Genomic DNA, 10992 nt, shown 5'->3' with positions numbered 1-10992 from the left:
TGTAGAAAAAGAAGCAAGAAAGATAAATGCACTATGAGAAAAAGAGTGTATGGAGACTGTGCCTGTGGTGTGATTGTTAAACCATTGGCCCTCATACTAGAAGCTCATGGGTTCAAATCCCACTGTTGCCTTTTTCCAACAACTGTAGAAAAAAAAAACAAGAAAGATAAATGCACTACGAGAAAAAGAGTGTATGGAGACTGTGCCTGTGGTGTGATTGTTAAACCATTGGCCCTCATACTAGAAGCTCATGGGTTCAAATCCCACTATTGTCATTTTCCAACAACTGTAGAAATAGAAAAAAAAAGATAAATGCGCCCGGAGAAATGTCCAAAGTGTGACAGGTGTCACAGCAGAGTGGGGATTGTCTGCGACCGTAAGGCGCCAGTGGTGCAGAGTCTGAGTTCAATTCCATCTGTGGTTGACGTAGCCTGGAACTACCCACAGCGGTGGGTCGGGGAGGGGGCCGTGTCCCCTCCCTGATTTCCGCAACGATAATTGGAGGGGGTTATACATCAGAAATCAAAGTCTGGTTAATGTTTTACAGACAGTAAAATACTATTATGTCTTAAGTAGTTTTCTAAGTAACTTAAAAAAGACTGCAAAACAAATGTAATGTTTACAAATGATTTAAAAAAATGACAACATTTACATACAAGAACATTACTAAGAATGTAACATTTGCAAAAGGTTACTTAGCCATTACATTTTCAAGTTTTATTTGAGAGAAATACTACTGTTGGTGTGGTTTAAGATTACAACTTTTGTATTTTACTGTCTTTACAAGTCTTATATTTTCTGATGTATAACCTCAAGTTATAGTTTCATCGAACATAGATGAAATTGAGAACCTGTCACACTTTCACTTTTCTCTGGGGGCATTTATCTTCTAATTTGAGAGTCAATGCTTTAACATCCTTTCAGAGTTCAACCTCTTCTTGTAGTATATTTATCTTTTTGTTTCAATTCTTACTTTGAAAGCCAATAATTTGGGATGTAATATGTATAGGGACTATATTTTTTTAAATTGATAAATTCACTGAGATTTCAGAGATGAATCAGGACTTGAACTCGGGATCCATTGAACTCTAAGCCAGCATCTCTTCTCTCTGAGCTACAAGGGCAGATGAACCATCTTCCTCTCTAAAACCACTGACATACATCAGATTAGACACTTAGAATTACATAACAATGTAGACACCTGTCACACTTTGGACTTGTGGAATGGTCCACAAGTCTGTGAATAGTTCCATTTGAAATGAATGACAATAGCTGTTTTAATAGTTACTGAGTCAGACATGTGGGGGGTAATGTTTGATTTATCTATAGGCTTATCTATAGGTTTTGATCAGTTACTGTGTAAATGGGTTGGGTTTGTAATTTAAAAACATATTCTAATCTATCTTATTTTCATTGACGAAGACGTCAATGAACTCGAACAAGGCCATCCTCGTCTTTTCCGCCCCATGCGAGTTTTCCCTTGAAGCTGATAGTAGAAAATATAAAAGATGTTAATTACTGGTTCGACTCCTACAATCACTACTATTAACTTCTTGTCTGTTCGTCGTGGCTGGTGGTAGATGTGTGAAGCATTTTTCAGGTATGTGGAACAACCTGCAGGTACCAGAATAATTACAGTGAACATATTTTAGGTTTCAACATTTTAAGATAATTTATTCATTAATGAACTGGTTCTGTGTCAAGTTGCGCTGCTCCTGCTGCTCATTTTGACGCATGTCAAAAGACATAAGACTTACGTTACCTAAAGTTGAAAAGCAACTTTTCAGTGGTATATACTGATATACTGCTCTGAGAACTCAACCCCAGATGGAAACTGTTTCTGGGTCTGTTTCCAAAAGAACATTCTTAAGCAGCAGACTCACCTCATCTAATCCCACTCTAACCACAAGACACACACAGCCAGAATTCTTACAATGAAAGCTATGTACAGTGGTGAATCTCTGAATATTTAGCATTAATTTTTCCATCCACTTCCTGGCACTTAGGATATTAAAACAGATACATAAACTAAGTACGATGCCTAGATTTCTGGTATATTGAATTTACTGTACTAAACACCCTGGAATCAGACTCAAAAATCTTTCCTAAGTTAAATACATGTCCCACACTTCTATCTACAGAATAATCCCAAGGATTATTCACTACACAGCAATCTCTGACCCTAAGAATATGTATAATTTTATATTCCTTCAGCTTTAAACTTCAAAATGAAAATTTAAGCAGGATAAAGAACTGTGGTGTCCAAAGGAAGAAGATGATGAAAGTTGGCGTTATTTATCCAACCATAGTTGTTATAATATGCAGTTGTGTAGGAGTGTCTTGCATCTTGGAGATTATTTTAAGCAGCTTTTCTTGTAGGCCATAAAAAAAAAAAAAAAGTGAGGGACATTTCATGGGTAGCAGCCACAAAAGTTGAGGTTTCAAGGTGGATAGATGATGTAATAATGTAAGGAATGCAACCACAAAAAAAAATCTGGCAAGTATTTTGTTTTACTGAGAAGATTTCACTCAAGTGGGAGTGACTTATGTTATGGCTTTTAATAGTCTCATATCTGTAGACAGCTTAAGTTAACTTTAATCGTAACCTAATCTGGCTTTAAGTCTGGTATTTGTCAGGGTTTGGTTGAGGTTTGAGGACCCAAATGCAAAGGCAGAGGTTGGTTTTCTGTTTTCTGTTGAGGCAAGAATCCAAAAAAACCAACATGAAAAAAGTTAAACAAACAAGATCTATGAAGACATCAGGAAGACCAATCATAAAGAGGTTAGACACAGTAAGGCATACTTAGACAAAGTTAGACGAGGAACCAGCACTGAGGAAACTGCACAAGTAGAGTATTTATGGCTAACTGAACAAAGAGAGGACTAACAAGCAGATTGGGAGCAGGTGTGAAGAGAGCAGTCTAAAGAGCTAGGGAAAAGGATAGCAACAACAGAGGGCAACGGATAAAAGCCTAAGAACTGATATATAACGAGAACACACAACAAAATAAGTATTAAACCAACACAAAAGAAAACATACACATGCACAACTTTGACTTTTATGTTATTGCCATAAAAATGTAGTGGTGACCGAAACAAAAAGGGTAAAGATGACAAATATCTCCACTGAGTGACTACAAGCTCAGATAAGTTTGACTTTTAGGTTATTCTTACAGTTTCTCAGAGAAAATCTGACTTTCAAATCCCGGTCTCTCCAAAAACTTCTCTCTTAAAAGAACACTGGGTCTCTAACCCACCACTAAAAGTTTGCTTTCCCGTATTTGACAACAAAGTAAGAAAAACTTTGACTTGTTAGAATAACCACAGTATTGAGAAGTTATTAAAAAAATGTTAAAGATTACAACTACATTTTTTAAATTACTAAAATCATGGTCCCTATAAAGTACATACTGTGTATAAATGCATTACAAGCTGCAAATATTTAACCATAATCTAATGAATGTGTGGTCTTGAGGTGTGCACTAAATACAAACTAATGTACCATGTAATGAGAAAAGGGAAACAGGTTTATAGTCTTGAGTTGGGTAAAGAGACACAAGTATAGATATAACAAAAAATAAATGCAGATTTCAGAAACCTCAAATCTAATATTTTACTTAGATATTAAATTACATAGAACAAGTACTCTGTGTCTATACTTTTGCTTGTACGTAAGCTTGAATGTTTTTAGGTGATTTAATAAGGGGAATATTTGCTAAACGAACATTCCAGTTATAGAATTTCTAAGCCGCGATTCATTTGCTGCAAATTATGTCGCAAACATAAAGCTAGATGATGATTGGCCTACTTAAGGCAAGTCTGCTAACTGGCACATTTGAATACAGTGGAGCATGGAGCAAGGACTGAACAGACTGGGGGAGGAGAGGAAACAGTGAGGGGGCGGTGCACTAGTTTGTCCCATCTCTCTCTCTCTCTCTCTCTCTCTCTCTGCTGGGTCTGGATGGAAAAGCTTGCACAGGCAGAGGAGGAAACATGTCAAGAGAGGTGATGACACAGCCACATAGACGTACTCACATCCTCAGTGGCTTCTGGGATTGCTCTTTACTATCGTTTTAGCCGCTGTCAACCTTCCTGCATCCCACGGAGGAGAGAGAGAGAGAGAGGGAGAGAAAGAGAGCCGTCACTCCCCCTCTTCACCTCTATCTTCCCATCTTTTTCACTTTGTTTGTGGATGATGGGATTTTAATCATGTGGAAGGTAAGAGCCAGAGTTGCACATTGTATGAAGAGCGGTGGGTTATATACAATGAGCAGTTGGAGGTTCTTTGACTTAAGTTTGTAAATCCCTGGGGGGGATTCCCACATGCTTCAACCCTCCACCTCAGCCTAGTCTGTATTCTCAGTAAATCTGAGAAGTGCAAGAATGATAATAATAGAGCAGTGGCTTAAGAACCCAGCCATTGAGCTCCGTGGACAAACTTTTGTAGAAGCATTTTCTGAAGATACTGTATGTTCAACAGAGTCTGCTTTTATTACACTTTGTGACTCATTTATTCCTCCTCCTTTGAGTTCTGTGTTCACTTAAGTTCCTGACAACTTAATTTGATCTCGAATTATCAAAGTCTTCTCATTCTTTTAATAGTGAGCTAAAGTTTCATGATGTTTAGTCTCAAAACGAAGATAACACATTGCAGAAGAATAATCGGTATTGTTCGCATTTTAGCTCGGGTTTTACAAATGAAGCTTGTTTTAAAGCAACATAATCTTTGCTTTTTTACCTAATTTAAGCAAGTATTGGAAGACTGTTTGTCTATCAAGGTTGTGCGTATAAGAACATGTAAAATTACATCTACATGATGACTATTTTTGTCTTGCATATGGTGCACAGCCCACTTCATATATTGGCCTCAAAGAAAGTCGGACGCTGTGTGCTGAGGCTTGTTTGGTACGCCTCACTGCACGAGTGTCTTCTGTATTGGACTATGTCACAGCTGGCAAACAAGTTCAGCGCCACTGCTTATTCTCTCCTGCGACAGATCAGAGAGATCAATTAGGTCTTGGTTTTGAGGATGCAAAAAAGTTACATTGGACTGGACAAAAAAAAAAAGAAAACTAAGAAAAAACTTGTGGGAAGTTTAGTTTGAAGCTATCATAACGTCTACCGATATAGCAACAATGCTATTGTTCCTGCTTCTTTCCTGTTTCCACTGACATGTCTTGTTGAGACCTTCACAGAGAAGCAGCACTCAGATCTGCCCACCCCCCCACCTGTAAACAGACCGTGGGAACTTTACAGACAATTATGGCAACCGCAGACCTTTCAACTTGTTTTCATTCCTTGAGGGATTGCTCATGCTGTTTATGTAAACTCAACAAATAGGGTTAAACTCTTAATCTAATTTAGAAGCAAAGCTGTTATTTTTTGTTTTGATTTTAAGAAAAAAAAAAAAACTCCCTTTTGCTGAAAGCCTCTCTAACAAATATATCCTGTTATCTCATCACTTCTGTATAGGGAGGTACAAGCAGTGAGATACTCATCTCTAACGGGTTATCTCAATCTTCAAAGTCATAGTTTAGTTCAAACCCGGTGTGTGTCAGGGGTGAGGGAAGGGGGTGCTAATTGCTATCTAAACATCCTTATAATGACAAACACACTCAAATACTTTTTTCCTTTAGTCAAAGGACCAGCTAGTTTCATTTGACTCCATTTTATCCACTCCACTGAATTTTTTAATCACCGACCAAGTAAAATGAGAGTAATGTTGTCATGGTAACTTTAAGAAGTGTGACAATGGGTGCAATTGGCTCAATCAACATTCCTGTGGAGGGACTCAGTGAGTCCTTCAGCTCATTTCAAACCTGAGAGAAGTCTCTGCAATAAAATGCAGGACATTTTAACAAACAAATAAAAACTGCAAAGCATTCTTTTGAATAAACAAATAACTGTGCCTCATTGGATTACATTTTTTCTATTTATAGAGAAATTGAATACACATTAAATACATACCAGAAAAAACATAGGAACCTTCGATTTTACTGCAAAGTGCAAGTCACATTTATTTGTGCATTAAATTTTAGGAATTATAAAATGTTAAAAAAAGATAGCAAGTAACTTAAGTAATTATTTCCTATAATCTTTACCAACTATTTTGCTGATGAAATAAAAAAAGACATGATTGTTGTTCTTATCAATAAAATAGCCACATTTTATTGATTTCATTACAACTTTGAGATGTGCTTACAGAGTTTTGAATTAAGTGCAGATGCCACTACATATAATGAAGATTTGCTTTTGAAATAATTTCACAGAGTCAAATTCAGCCTGAAAAACAATCCAAATATCTTAAATGAAATCATTAAATATGCCAAAATGGTCAAACTGTGCATATGAGCAAACTGCCTTATAGATATTGGGCCAAGGTGCTCATAAGCAGTAAGGTTATGGACCTTTGAGCCACAGAGCAACATTACAACCAGACTGTTTATGTTTTAACCAAGCAAGCCAGACTGAAAATAAGCAGCACAATTTTTTGGGGGAAAAGAGGGATACTGTATGTATCAAAATTGTTGAAGCCAATTGGGAAAAATTGTGCCATGTGCCCATCTACCAAAGTTTGATTTTTTCCAAGCAATAAAACAAATGAAATCAGAAATCACAGCAACTTGCATTTCTCAATCATCCGAGCATGTCTTTTACAGTAAATCGCCTAAAGCATTAAAAAAAAGGGGCTCCTCAACAGCAAGCTTGTGAAATCTTGAAGACACTCTTTACGTGCACTTGTGTGGTTGAGCTAATCTGGTGCCATTTTACTCAAATCTAACCTCTGTTAGTTTGCTTAAGCACTTGCTTTTTTCTCCTACATTCAACTGCAACCATTAATTCTAACAAGTGCACAGTTCTAAAGCTAAGCTTATACCTGGGAAAAGGAGTTTGAAAAGCTGTCCAATTTCTATTCTTTGAACCAAATTAAAAAGACGAAGCAATAGACAATATCATCATACATTAAGACTATGCTCACTGTAATAAACTGGAAGTAGAGGTAGAAAGCCAGTTGAAAGCTGGACCACAGATCAGTAATGGACTGAGGTTTCAATTAACGTGTTGCAATTTGGCAAGTTATGAACTTGATTTTGTCAGCTAGTAATAGCTATTTTGCCATTCAGGGTGGTTAGATTCTATGATTTGCATGCAGAAATAGCTGATATTTCATCTGAGATAAAAGTTTGCTTCATCAGAACTTATTGCACACATCTTTTTCCATCTCCTGTGTAGTAAGTTTACTCGTTAGAAAAAGTAATCAAAAACCACCTCATTTTGCAAAACACTTGAAAGTTGGTTAGAATTTTGCTGTTTACATCAAGCTCTTCTAAAGTGAAGCTTCGAAACGCACATAAAAATATTTATGGAAACAATGTTGCTAGATTAGCATGCCTTTGAACAGCGATTTCATTGTAAAATGTTTTAACTTTCAGTGGGTCTTTTAAAACCATCAGAGTATAATGTTTCTAATTACAAACTTGGCTTTCAACATTTTTAATAGGTTTTATATTTGGATTGTAGATTTCTTGTCATTATAAAAAAAAAAAAAAAAAAACAACTTCATAAAATGTTTGGGAGCCAAGTTGTGGTGTGAAACTCTCACAAGCTTAGAAACAGGGGACCCTGACAGGTTAATCCAGAGGGCGAAGCCATAGCCGGTGTCGAGGACGTGCTCAGGATACAGACCCAGGAGATCAGAACTCCAAAAAGGTTCCAAAGGAAAATCCAGGTTGGTGACAGGAAACAGCTCCAAGTTCAGCAAACAGGCAGAATCCAGCAGGAGTCCAGCTGGGAAAAGGCAGGTTCAGTGGTTAAGAGGCAGAGCAGGTCAGGATCAGATAATCAGAAATACTAAGGTAACGCTGAAACACTCACCACTGGCTTGAGAATAACTCCTGATGACTGGAAGCAGGCAGGTTAAAACAGATCAGACGGGAACAGGAGGGCTCAAACACTAAGGTAATGCTGAAACACTCCCACCACTGGCTTGTGAGTAATTTGACCCTGATGACTAGGTGTTGTAAAAAACTTGCTGAAGACAGCAAGTTCTATATAAACACTGTTTTACCAACTAACTTACAAAACCAGCATAAAGTCTTTGCAAGCAACTTCTATTTATTTTATGCCACGAGTGATACCAGATTCCAAGTGAAACAAAAGCCTATTGTCATATTTGTTTAGAGTATGCCTAATTTTTCAGAGTCACAGAATGGTGCGGTTTCCCCGATTTCAATTGCGCACCATTTTAAATCCAAAATAGCAAATAAGGTTTTTCAAAGATAAACTTTCCTTAGGCTTTATCAGAGTTTGTTTTGAGAAGAATTTTAGGGATTTCATATTATAACACCACTAACTCTACCCACTCACGTCTGATAATTCTAATTTCTAAATGCTGGTCTCAGAAAAAAATACTAATTGCAACAGACCAGCTGGTCAACTTAATGATGGTAGAATCCACTCTGTTCTCAGCCTTGTTCTAAGAAGCTACACTAGTTTAATTTTAAAATCTGATGGCTAAAATGTCATGGAAAGAAACCCACAGTGCTTAAAAAGCTTAAAAGCTTAATCACCTAAAGTAGCAGAGGCAAATTTCTCTTGAATTAGGAGCATAAACTGTAATCCCATACAAATTTCCCCTCTGTAAGGCATTATTGCTTTACTTATTCCTGCCCTGAGTAGTTTATATAAAATGGGAAAGTCTGGCCTGATGCACTGCATGCAGCAGCCACATGCTTTAACCCCTGAGCCATACTTATGCATGCAGATACCACACAGGTTACAGAAAGTTCCCTTTAAAACCTTTTATTAGCCCATCAAAGAAGCAGGAGTGGCTTTCTGGGAACATGGTGCAACGTTATCACTTTTATCAAAGCATTACTGAGTAATTGCAGTGATTGAAAGAAACTTTCATAAACTCTTAAAGAAAGTGGGGAATTTTTCTCTTCCCTACCTCTGAACTTCAGCTTATTTCCCCACTTTCCTTGATTGGCCCTTGGCTGGTCCACTACAATTCCTTTTTTAACATCAATCTTTGTACTAAAATATTATTTCTGTCATGATGTGTGGACTTTAAGATCTAAAGAGAAATCAGTGAATCAGTGGTCAGTGAAATTCAGCAAAAGGGTGGAGTCAGGGTAAAAAAAATATGCATGCCCAGGAGAAGGCCAGTGGCTGGAAGTTGGAGGGGATTTTGCTGGGAGCTGCAGGGAAGTGGGCGGCCATTCAGCTGGTATTTCACTGGGAAGGGCCATTTTGAATGGCTGATACTGCATCACCCATGAAACACTGGAAAAAAATCAAAATCTAGTCTTTTTTGTCTTAAAATAAGTGCATTTATTCTTGGTTTGAGGAGGTAAGTGAGATACTTCGACAAAAGAATAAGATTTACATTTAAAATAAGAAAAAAAAAACAATTGCATCGTCTTATTTCAATTGCATATTATCGTATTATCTTATCTTTAGCGTAAAAAATCACATTCCATTTTCATCATCTTATTTACCTACTTAAATTAAGGGTAAATATACTTATTTTAAGAAATTTTGACTAATTTCTGGATTGTTTTTGCAGTGAATGCAAGCAGAAGCGAGACCAGACACTAAAGCTTGATTGTGTTACTCAGAGGCCGCTAAAAAGTTATGCAATTAACCTTAATTTTTTCTGACATTTTTTAGTTTCTAAAACCTTAATTTCTGCCATACAGCAGTTTATAGGCCAAAATGGGAAAAATCAGGTGGTTTCAAATGTAAAAACTTATTTGAAGCTTTAGCCTCAACAATTGTTCAACCCTCTGCAAAATTGATTTAGAAATAAAGAGAGTTCTTACATTAATTGTATTTACCCTTAATTTGAGTATGTAAATAAAATGATCTCCCAATGGAATCAGTATTTTTACCCTTAAAATAAGATAATTATATATTATGCACTTGAAATAACAAAATTCAGCTTTTCTTATTGTAAAATTAACTTGTTTTATTCCATTGGCAAAGTGTCTTCTTTACCTGCACTATCCAAGGGAAAGATTGACTTACTTGGAATTAAAGTTTTTGCAGTTTTGCACTGCTTCAGAGCACACATCTGCCAATAAGTTGTGGTCCCAGCCCCACGTGATCCAGGATCTTATGAGATGTACTCGAGTCCTTGAGGTGGAAGACCCTAAATGCCTGGAAAGAGGGTGATATTTCATCATGATTAGAAATATGAATCAAAAGACGAAAGTTCTGAGAAGAGACCACAAGAAGTTCAGTTGTCAAAAGGCCCGAAGTAGTTAAATTACCTCGCTATGTATTAGAAAAATATTGCACAAATTAAAAGCTAAACTTGTAGTCAGTGTATAGGGCTCAAAGAAGAAACCATCAGATGCCTTTAAGCCATTAAGGAGATGGATGATCAAAAAACCTTGAGTACATATAAAGGACCTCCAGGAAGACTTATAAATTCTGGCTTCCAAATTAAGCCCAACAATGACGACCATGTGCATAACTACTGACCAAAAATCAACGGAAAAGCCAGTTTGCTTGCATCAATATAACCAAAACTGGAAGAAAATGGGGGGAAAAAAGTAAATCCACGTCTCTGAAGGAGAAAGGAAGCGTATATTAAAAACAATGCATACAATGAGGCAAGGAGGCGGCTCAACAGTGCTCGGAGCTGTTTTGCTGTATTTGCATCTACAGGCGCCGTAAACCTTCAGCGTGTGGAGGACAAGATGGATTAATCTAAGTTTTAGGAACTCTTGGGAGTAAACTTCATGCTGTGGGGCATCATTATCCCTGTAAACCAAGTGCTGATCACAAACATACCTCAATTTCCAAGGTTCTGTTACACAAGTGCTCCTGAAATATATTACAGTGGGTATGATAGCTGCTTTAGAGTCTGAGATGAAACAAATTCATTGCATTCCTGAAGTGGAGATTGTTGCCTATGAGAATAGGTAGGGCTGGGTACCGAACTTCGGTTCTTTTATGGTACCGACCGAAATGCTTCGGTTCTAC

The 10992-nt window shown here is 37.1% G+C and overlaps 1 protein-coding gene across 2 annotated transcripts in view; it reads left to right on the top strand.

The window, feature by feature from the left end:
- LOC107103808 (E3 ubiquitin-protein ligase Midline-1-like) overlaps positions 1–10992 on the top strand; it is a 71775-nt gene that overhangs the window by 24147 nt on the left and 36636 nt on the right. Inside the window, exon 1 of one of the 2 annotated variants that reach the window (XM_015403637.1) lies at positions 3964–4218. The exons of the other annotated variant lie outside the window; for it this stretch is intronic. The gene's annotated coding sequence lies outside the window, so the exon portion shown is untranslated. Of the gene's footprint in view, positions 1–3963; positions 4219–10992 lie in introns of those variants that run through there. 2 annotated transcript variants of the gene reach the window in all.

Source organism: Cyprinodon variegatus, unplaced genomic scaffold (genome assembly GCF_000732505.1).
Source record: "Cyprinodon variegatus isolate N-32 unplaced genomic scaffold, C_variegatus-1.0 Scaffold1532, whole genome shotgun sequence".
Lineage (NCBI taxonomy): Eukaryota > Metazoa > Chordata > Actinopteri > Cyprinodontiformes > Cyprinodontidae > Cyprinodon > Cyprinodon variegatus.
Note: the sequence above shows the minus strand (reverse complement) of the source record. Positions and strands in the feature narration are given on the sequence as shown.